At 38.2% G+C, this 11,246-nt stretch overlaps 1 long non-coding RNA gene across 1 annotated transcript; it reads right to left on the reverse strand.

The window, feature by feature from the left end:
* Nucleotides 1-1,001: 1,001 nt before the first annotated feature.
* LOC104232892 (uncharacterized) lies at nt 1,002-8,129 on the reverse strand. Its single transcript, XR_712474.2, has 3 exons — nt 7,620-8,129; nt 3,121-3,181; nt 1,002-1,329 (listed from the first exon to the last, which is right to left on the reverse strand). It is a non-coding gene; the product is annotated as an uncharacterized lncRNA (long non-coding RNA).
* Nucleotides 8,130-11,246: the final 3,117 nt, after the last annotated feature.

Below are 11,246 nucleotides of genomic sequence, written 5' to 3' on the forward strand. Positions count from 1 at the left end.
GAGTCCTAAACTCACTCCACTTTGTCGGAGGACTCCCTACCTCATGCGACTCCTCCCACAACTCAAACCAAGAATACACCACTTCTTTCAGGTGATAGGAAGCCAATTCCACCAATTCTGTCTCATTGGCACGCATCACACGAAGAGTCTTATGCATATAATTGATAAATGATTGGGGACTCTCTTCGGGCTTAGTACCCGTGAATACCAGATTATCCAACTAAAGAAATTTGTTCTCCCTAGAACCAGCAGAATCCTATTGGTGATTGGAAGAAGTAGCTGTAGCATTCAATCTATGGGCTTGGGTAGCAGCTATCTGGGTCAACATCTGTATAGCTCCCTAAGGTCCCCATCAGAAATACTAGGATTGGAAATTGAGGCTGGAGGTGGGACTGAGATATCAGCGTGAGGAGGAATCATTGTATTCTCGGCAGAAGTAGGAATTGGTGTATTCTCAACAGGAGTAGTAGGATCATTAGGCGTTGTGGTTGGGGGAATGTCTTCACCCCTCAGGTGCTTACCCGTAACATCGGGTATAGAATCACCAGCCACTCCTTGGGTGGAATTGGCCGTTTCGCCACTCCTTAGGTGGAATTGGCCGTTTCGCCACTCCTTGACCTCTTCTTAGGTGCCATGTACTGAAAATTAGAACAATGCACGAGTTAAAAGGGGACAATCTTATAATCAACTCTATCACACCGTCTAGAATACCAAAGAAGGGTAACATTCCTAAATGCCCAAGTAGCCTCATAATTATAGATGTGGTCGACAACACACCGATAAGAAGGTCTCTACTAGACACGGCTCGAAGACATCCTAGGACATTTTAAAACCTTAGGCTCTTATACCAAACGTATCACGCCCCGACCTTGAGGAGCGGGACCGACACTCGACTGAGTTACCCCATTCAAGAAAGCCTACTTAGCGCCTACTTTTCAATTCTAACCATGAATAACTTGAGGATAAATATAAAGAGTTAAACCAATCAAGAGAATAGTATGTACAACACCAACTTTCGTTTTTATAAGAGCTTCATTTTCTGATTACCAAAATATTACACATTTATGGTATTGAAGTGGAACATTCGACAAATACAACAAAATCATTAGTTTGTGATCTCAAGTCAAAACACAACCCAGAATACGTCTACGGAACCTCTAAGTGAAAATGGTACAATATGGGAATGCCGACAACTAGGCCCTGGCTATTTCTCAAAACACAATTTGCAAAATAAAAGGACATAAGGCCCTGAAGTAGAATAAGGCTCACCAAATCAGCTGAGAAGAGGGTACACCTATCAAGAACCTAAGCCACCAATTACGGAACCACCTGCATCCATTAAAGATGTAGCGCCCCCGACAAAAGGGATATTAGTATATATGGAATAGTACTAGTATGTAAAGATAATTACCCTCATATAAAATGGAACAAGAAACATAAGTTGGGAAAACATGAAAGAGTAGCAAATGAATACAAGTGTAAATGGATACAAGTGTGTCGTAATATAAAACACAGTGTGAGTGAAACCTTCAAACATACCTTTTGAATTTAGTTTGGGAAATCATTAGCTACCAACACAAACTATCATGCTCATGGCATGGAGTCTGATCATCGCTCGACCGACTAAGTCATCTCACCATGATGTATATATGGATCAACATGGTAAGGTGAATCCAATATAATATCAAGAATGACTACCCACCAAGCTCATGGCATGGAGTCTGATCACCCCTAGACCGACTAATCCGTCACACCCAGATCCATAAGGGTTGACATAACAACACAATACCATTATATACGCGGCATAGCATCCGATCATTGCTTGATCGACTAAGACATCTCACCACGATGTTGTGTGGATCAACATGGGAGCTTAGACTGATGCTAGTAATAAATTCATCCCAATTAAGGGGAATAATCTCAACACAATATTACAGGGAATTACCCCTCAATCAATTCCTACACTGGCATTTCAGTTGTAGGCCTATATAACCTATACCTTCTCGGTTATGTAATGATACTCTCAAAAACAATATTATATAAATAAAATACTCATCTCATATCCCTTTAGAAAGTCCTTTCATTTCCTTCGTACTTTTGGCCACACATTTAACATGATGGCCGCATTTTATATTCCATACTTTCATTCTTTTACTTTTGAGGATCGCTATAAAATACCAATACGTAGAACATTTGGAAATCATTGCTTCAAAAGTATGCGTAAAAATAGCCTTAAGCGGAATGAATTTCTCCCAAAAGGAGAGCATAGTTATTTGCAATTGAAGCATGGGTTTAAATCATATCATTTGATGTGTCAATCATGCTTGAAACATTTTTAGTAAGAATAGAATGGCAATAGAAAATAGGGAATGTGTAGATCTTTATGAGCATTTAGTAATTCAATCTTTTTAATGCACCTCAGTCATGATGATTCATGGTATAAAAATCATTACTTCATTTTCATGTGCATATGACTATCAAAAGAAATTGCTAAACATTTCCAAGGAAGGGAGCATGGCATTGGCTATCAAGACATATACAGAAATCTCATGAACACTTGGAATACAACCATCGGAAGCAATCCGTAATAATGGAAATAGGAACTAGGACAACCATGCTTGGAATTCATGCGGGAATCAGGGAATCTGATTCTATAGAAAGAGTTTAGGCAGCATACATTGATGGAGCTCTTTAGTGATACTAAGACCACCCACTACTCTTACAACTTAAATATACATCAACATAATTCAATTGGACCGATTTTAGTAAAAATTTCTAGGTTTTAGGTTATTTTGGCATTTTATCAAACACCTAGAATGCATAGCATTGTACTACCCCTAGTAATGGTGTTTCTTCATCCAACAATCCCTCCTTCCCACCAACAAGAGATACTACAACATCCTCTGTTCACCAACTAGCTTATTTAGCACCATTATAATCAACAATGAACTCACATCCACCAAATTTTACTAATTAACTCATTACAAAATTTCTACAACATCCAATTATCTAGGTTAAGCCCTTGTGGCTTCCAATCACCAGCCCATAAGTGCTAATACTTATTTCTTGCTCATAATTCATTAAATATTCATGCATGTAGGTTTAAGGGTAAAATATTACCTCTTGTAGATCAAATCTTGAAAGCCAACTTTTGGGGTGTTCTTGAGATTTTGAAGAAATCCTATAGAATTCAACAAAAAACCTTGTTGTAACTAGTGATTGAGAAGTGAAATCATCATAAAAACACACTTAAAAACTCACCTTAACTGTGCATTGCTGCATATGGCGGGAGCTAGCATTGAATATGTACTCGTTGTCCTGACATGGCTACCACTTGTTCTTGGTAGTTTTAGATTTGAGTTCTATTTTTGTATTTTCAAATAGATGTGATAATTATGCTTCATACCAGCTTTGTAAATTCTAAGTCTTAGAAGCTCATGATCTGTATTACAAATCCTTGTAATTTAAAGTTTAGTTATTTTATTCTTTGGCTCCTATGTTTCTTATTTGAGGTGTGTATAATTGGCTTACCTAGCAGGTTGGGTTAAGTGCCATCACAGCTAACCAGATTGTGGGTTGTGTCATATGTCTTGTTGACGAGTTCAGAATCTGGAAGGTTTAGTGATTGCATAGTAGTGTGGCCATGAAAGGGCATAGAGAGATGCTAGTTTGAGACCAATCAGGTTGGTTATCTCCTACGGGATGTTCTGAGGTTGTCTTATTCTTATGATAATTATATGGAGATTTTCTTTCTATTGGTGGGTTACAAGTGTTGCAATTTGAGTTTGGATCACTTGAGGAAATTGGTTTGACTATCATGACGATGAATGTGAGCTTAGCAGATGAATTGAGGTATTTTACGATTTGTGTTACATCAAATTATGAAGGATTTAGTTGAATTACAGTGCGAGATTATGGCAGTTATAGAGTAAGGGTATTGTGGGTTATCAAATATTTTGTTCTACGGCTTCGAACCAAGTGGGGGAGTCCACTTTCGATGATTTGATTGCATGGTTATGTGTTATAGTAATTTTGGTCTGAGGCATACTTGTGAATTGGTTATGACTTGAAGACGTTGATTTCGAGGATGACTCGAGTAAGGAAAATTCTAGATGCATGATGTGTTACACTTTATGGATATATGGAAATCTTGAAATGATTTGAGTTTGTTATTTCTGATGGATGTAATATGTTAATAAAAGGGAGCCACTAGATTGCGTTAAGGTGAGGATTACTTATTTAGGTTTTGGCGTGCTAACGGAGCACATATCATTCGGCTCGTTTTGGTGGTGCATTAGAGATTAGTGTAGAGTGGATAACTCTCGAGAAAGTTCTAATGGGTTCATGATTCATATGTGGTATATGAGGAATTTATGGATTTGTAAAGGATTAGATATAATATTTGTTTTGGATGGTGTCAGGACCCGCGGTATGTCCTTATCACTATGGATCCCACATTTCAGTATCAGAGAGGTTAAAAAACAACTTTAGATTTGCGGAAGGTCTTTTTAGGGTGTGTATCTTGGTTGCGGTATTCTTTGGCGTCTAAGGTGGAATATACTGGCTTATGGATCTTGAGACAACGTGATATCATGCTAGGATAACTAGTAGTGAACTTTGGATTATGAATCGAAGTATACTAGCAAGGAGAAGTGTTAACTTAATGGCAAGTCGAGGGGACTCAAAGAAATAGGACAGTTTGGTGGTAGATCAGATCAGTATTGTGATAGAAATGATCAATTCTTTTGGTTCTTATGATATGGTGAGGCTTTATCGGTGTTTTGTTGCATTACTCTTGGGGGTGGCGACTTGCGTGACTTAGCTGAGTTAGAAGGATTCAGTTCTGATGGATTGGTTATGTGAAAACAAGTTTCGAAGAGTTCTCGTTGGTGTCGACCAAGGTTTGGGGCAAATGTATTTGACAGGGATGATGAGTATATTGGATGTTGTAATTTTTCTCTCAGATGTGGGGCCTAGTGGTAAATTTCTAGCTGATTGAGTATGTATCCTGCATGTGAATTAGAGTTGATTATGGGATTCTTGTGTTTTCATATGATGGAATGATAGATGAGGTGTGCATCGTATGAGATTGAGGTTTGTATGTACAATGTTGCGGTTCAACTTTGAAGGGAAATCCATGAATTTTAGATAACACAAACAGTTTTAGATGTTAAGAAGAATGTTAGTACTAATTGGTATCACCTAAGGAGGGTGCGCATTTTAGTGGACGTATCGTGTTGGGCTTGCAGATGCTTGACTAGTATTACGGTAATCACCTGGTTTCTCAACTATAGATGTTCAGATTTTGCTATATGGCACGGAAGAATTATGGATGTATTTCTCGCAGGATGATTGAGTATGAGAGATGAGTTAGTCATTCGAGTGGTGGAGATGGGATCGAATATGGTAATTCTTGTATTCTAGGGATTTGGAGACTTGGAGGGTTCTCAGAGGCAGATTATTCTTTGGTTGTGAACCGTGAAGGTATGGCAAAAGTTAGACAACTAGTAGTATGTGTAATGGTTAGGTTATTATGGACTTTTGAAGGATTATTTATTTATTTATGGATGGTCAGAGTTGATTTGGGGGCCCATTAGTAGGCCTAACGAGGATGTGCATTCTACATCGGGTCGAATTTATTGACTCATCAATTCTATTTTTGAGTGGTGTGTCATTCAATTAGAGTTGAGCTTGTTCATGTATTGATATGTTCTATGTATCACTCTTCTATGCTATGATGGGTTGTGATCTGTTGGGTATTTGCACACATGATACATTTCTGTTTGAGCCTTATGGCAAAATTCGAGCGAGATGGTTCTTAAAGTGTTGAATGGTTGATTGCGCTTTTGCTATGGCCTTCGTGCTTGTGGTATATTGTTCTATCTATTTCTCCATGAATATGATAATGAACTTCATGTGTTTGTTGTTGATTTTCGTATGGTTATTGATTTTGGGCATTATAGCTTGAGGTATTTCATGTGGATTGGTGTTTGGATATGGTCACAAGTGCAGCAAAGTTACATTGGGATATGTTCCTTTGTGTTAGATCCATGTGTCTTGGTTCTATTATGTGTGATGGGTTCATAGCATTACGTTTGTGGTAATATATGTTGAGGTTGCGGGACGGTCCTCTCATTTGATTTTCTTTCCAACATTCGAGTTGTTGCTTGTTTGGATGTAAGGATCGCGTGGCATATGGCTATAGATGGTATTTGTGTGGCATGTCAGTTGAGTATCTTTTACTTGATAAGATGAGGTCATTGGACCTGGAATGAGTACTATCGGATTTGATTACGGTATGTTTGGAAGAATAATGTTAGTTGTCAGCTTAGAATTTGGCTATGGTTCTTGTTGGGCGAGAGAGCTCCAGAACTTGTTGGACTGATGAGTGGTTATGAGTATCTATGTGTTCCCTTCATCATTGGTAGTGTACAAAGGTTCATAATAAGTTTTCAATTGTTAGGAGGATTATTATCGGTACCGGGCTTGTTAATGGACAGTTATTATGCTCGGAAGTTATTGCTATGGGTATATGGGTTATGTGGTATATCATGTGATTATATCTTGGGTTATGATTATGTCTTGGTACAGCTTGTTCAGACTTGCGCAGTGTTCGGATGTGAGAATTGGGTCTTTAATGTATTCCGGATGTTGGAGATTTGATTCTAAGGTTATGGGCTAAGGTTGAAGTGAGGATCCTTGTCACACCTCCTTTTTCTACCCCGGAAAGGGGTATAAAGGAGTTTTTCCAATTAAAGTGACAATAATCGAAATGGGATTATTTATTAAAATTCAGAGTCTCCACTTGGGATAATTTATGGTGTCCCAAGTCACCGGTTTAAAATCCCGAATCGAGTAAGTTTGACTCTGTTTTACAGTCCGCGAAACATAGAAATTCGGGTAAAGAACTCTGTTAACCCGAGAGAAGGTATTAGGCATTTTCGGGTTCTGTGGTTTTAGCATGGTCGTCAACTATTATTAATTGGTTTAATTATCTGATTAATTACACGTTTAAAACCTATTGTGTATTTTTAACCTTTTAAAACCGCTTTTAGTTATTTAAGGAATTTGTCAGAACAAGTCGCGATGTCGCGCACTCGTTTATTTTGTACACATTGTAAATTGCGTTACGGGAACCGTACCCACGATCTACAACGTATTTAATTGTGGAAGGGATGATCCCTTGTAAATTTCAGTCACACATGAGAAATATTCTAATGAATTATCTTTTTTTCTGGTCTTCAGGTTATAAATTGTACATCTCTTAAAATTTGAATCAGAAACATATTCGTTTTTTCATAATCCAATTTCCATGAATCCAATGACAACTTACACATACCCTACTTTGGAATAACCCATGTCATAATTGAAAGCAAATCACAGTAAAGTTCGATTTCCATTTCAGATAATTAGTTATAACTTTATAATTAAAGTACTGCTATTATTATGGTGTATAAACCGAAATCAAAGCTCATATTAAAATCAAAGGCTCAACTGAGGCAAAGATTAAACCGAGAGAAAATGATCCACATGAGCTAATGTTGTATTTCAACATCACATATATATATATCACAAGGATAAAATACGAAGAACAGGGGGCAGAGATGAGAATAACCTACTCGTGACAAATTTGGTTGAATGTGTTCGAACCGCGACTAAACCTCGGATGAAACTGAAACGGAGCTCCAAACAGCGACCACTCACAACCTTTAAGCTCGCCGAAGAAACTCAACCTTGGTGGTTTACGGAGGATCCGAGTTCGCTGGTTTTCTGGCGGCTTGGAGAAGATGACTGAAGGTGTTAGTTAAGGTGGCTTGGGCGGCTGGACTCGTTGGTGGTTGCTGATGGGTGTGTTCTGGTTGACGATGAAGAAGGGTCTGTTTTCGCTAATTTGGTGAAGAAAATGGGATTAGCGGCGGAAAGAGGTGGAGATGGGGTGGTCGTTTGGTGTGAGGTCCAGAATCAGCGGCGGCTATGGAGGGGTTCTTCAGTTTTGGGTGTTTTTGGTTGAAGCAAATCAGTGGAGATGGCTGAAGGTTGAAGATGAAGAAGCAGGGGTCCTTCGTTAGTCTCTAAGGTCTTAGGTGCTGAAGCTTTTTTGGTGTCTCCCCATCAGAAAAACGGCTCCCTTAGTGTCTAGGTTTTGTCTAGTTTTAGTAGGATTTTAGGGTTAGGTTAGTGGGTATTGGGCCTAGGATTATGGGCTAGATCCGAATTGGGCCAAGGGATCCGAATTGGGTCCTCAAATTGGTCTCTAAGACTCTTAAAATTATGGTCCAAAATTAACTTCCTTCAGTATAAGATAAAAATACTACATAATACAAAAACTAATTCTAATTAATTAAACTAAACTATATTAAAACATGAAACTATTTTTTTGTATTTTTAAGATTATATAAAGATAAAAATAAGGTACTCTTTTTTTATATTTTTAATTTTATGAAAGGTACATAAAGTAAAAGTAACTAGATAAAACATCAATTAGCTAAATAAAAGAAAATATTTTTGTAATTTTTATTTTTATGACGAAATAAAGTAAAAGAGTCAAAACTAGTCGAAAATTACTATATTAGCCTTAAACTAAATATTTTACGCTAAAATGTGTAAAATATTGGGGAGTGTCAAAAATTACATGTCTACAATCCTCAGTTATGTTGTGTTTTCAGGCTTGCATGGATTTGGGTAACGTGGGATCACCCATGGGTATGTGCATGGTGAGTTTATACAGTGGTATGATGGCTTTGGAATGACTTTTGGCACATTCAAGGACGAACGTATGTTTAAGTGAGGGAGAATGTAACGACCCGACCAGTCGTTTTGAGCATTTATATTCCGTTTGATGGTTTGAGGGCATGAATAGCGTCATATGATGTATTATGACTTGTATGAATTGTCAGTTTTTGTTTTCGGGTGATTCAGGATTGATTTGGAAAAATATTCCTCAACTAGGAAGCCTTAAGTTGGAAGAATTGACCAAGTTTGACTTTTATGTATTTGATCCCGATTGGAATTTTGATTATTTTGTTAGGTCTGGATGGTGATTTTGGACTTGGACGTATATCCGGATTTGCATTTGGATGTTTCTAGAAGGTTCCTGCACTATTTGGCGAAAGTTGGTAATTTGAAGGTTTAGAAGTTCATAGGTTTGACCGGGAGTTGACTTTGATGATATCGGATTCGGATTGTTATTTCGGGAGTTGGAATAGGCTCATTATGCCATTTGAATCTTGTGTTCAAACTTTGAGGTCATTCTGAGTTGATTTGGTATGGTTCAGCATGAGTTTTAGAAGTTGAAAGTTAAAAAGTTCATTAAGTTTGATTTGAGGTGCGATTCATGGTGTTGATGTTGTTGTGTATGATTTGAGGCCTCGAGCAGGTCCCCGTTATATTTTGGAACTTGTTGGTATGTTCGGACAGGGTCCCGAGGGGCCCGAGTGTGTTTCGGATTTATTCGGACCATTTCAAATCATGTTGGCATTGCTGGGATCTTTGATACCTGGTTTGATCGCACTTGCAGAACTATGGGTGCAGGTGCGGAGCCGCAAAAGCTGCACAGGGAGAACAGAAGCAGAAGAAGTGGCCTAGGATCAGTGCCCACAGATGCGGATATTTTATCGCAGAGGAGAATATGGACTAGTGGGCGAGAAGGTCGCGGATGCGGGGTCTTCGGCGCATCTGCACGTCCGTCAGAGCAGTACCTTGAGCGTAGAAGCGTAATCCCAGAGGAGAAATTAGTGTCGTAGAAGCGATATGTTCTGAGTTGGGGCTTTCTCACTGGTTCTAGACTTGTAACGCAAAAGCAACAGTGGCAGATGCGATTTAGTGGCCGCAAAAGTGGATTCACTGGCAGATTTCTCTATATTTGAAGGGTTGGTTCATTTTATCACATTTTGGAATTTAGAGCTCAATTTCTAGGCAATTTTGAAGAGGATTTACACCACATGGATTGGAGGAAGTATTTTTGACTCATTTTTTTTAATTATATTTCATGATTCCATATTCGATTTTTTTTTTTGTATTTAATTGATGATTTCTAAAGAGAAATTGGGGGTTTTTGTCTAAACATTCTTAAAGTGAATTTTTGAGTTTCGAACTTCGATTCAGAGTCAGAATTGAATGAAAATAGTATGGTTGGACTCGTATTCGAATATGTTGTCCGAATTAGAGAATTTTGCCGGGTTCTGAGGTGCAGGACCCGGTTGGTTTTTTAATTGATTTGAGTAATTTATTAAAGATTCGAACTTTATCGTTTGAGTTTGTTTCCTTTGAAATTATTTAATATTTTTGAGTTTCTTTTGGCTAGTTTCGAGTCGTTCAAAGGTCGATTCGCACATGATGGCATTTCTAGAGTGTTGTTTGGCTTGCTCGGTATTGGATTTGGCTTGTTTGAAGTAAGTAACATATCTAAACTTAAAATTGAGGGTAATCAACCCTGGGAACTATGTTATATGAGAGGTATTGGGGTGATATACACACTAGGTGACGGTCGTGTGCGCATGCATCAAAGTGTTTATGATTAGAGGTGGCTTTTAGGCTATTATGGAATTTTTTTATTATCATGCCTTGTTATATCCATGTTTTTTAGACATGTATAATTATTTGAGTTCTGATTCATATTAGAGATCATGTCTAGGCTATGTGCTACCTGTTTGAGACTTGATAGGGCTATTCTTGCTATTTCTGAGCTATTTGCCTTAATTGTACATATACTCCCAGTCAAGATAATATATTCGTGTATGATATCTCTGTCTCGGTACTTTCTTATTTGATTCCTCACATGTTGTTGATGTCTTCTATGTGTAACACTATTGAACTGAATATAGTAAGATGTGTTTATTTGAGACTCAGACTGTTAATGATTGTTTTGGGCCATAGAGCCACTTTGTGAGTTATGTTGGATCGGATTGCATGTCGCAACAGTTATATAAATTTTAAGGTGATGCCTACGCCAGGCTCACAATGGGCTAAGTGTTATTGGTTTGGGGCGATGCCTGCACCAGGCTCCACTATTGGGCTATGTGATTATGATTAGCACTTAAGCAAGATCTGCCCCTCTGGAGTCTAACATACCAGCAGTGGGCGCAGGCACAGTATTTTATATACGTTCTTCTGTGATGGGCATTTATATGAGGCACCCGTATAGTGCTAAGTGTTGATTTGTTTGTTGGTTGGTTGGGGCATTGTGCCAAGCACCGTGAGCGTGCTAAGTGTCGTTATTTTGACGTTTTCACTGTGATGATATATAC

The sequence above is a fragment of the Nicotiana sylvestris genome, chromosome 9, assembly GCF_000393655.2.
Source record: "Nicotiana sylvestris chromosome 9, ASM39365v2, whole genome shotgun sequence".
NCBI classification, from domain to species: Eukaryota; Viridiplantae; Streptophyta; class Magnoliopsida; order Solanales; family Solanaceae; genus Nicotiana; species Nicotiana sylvestris.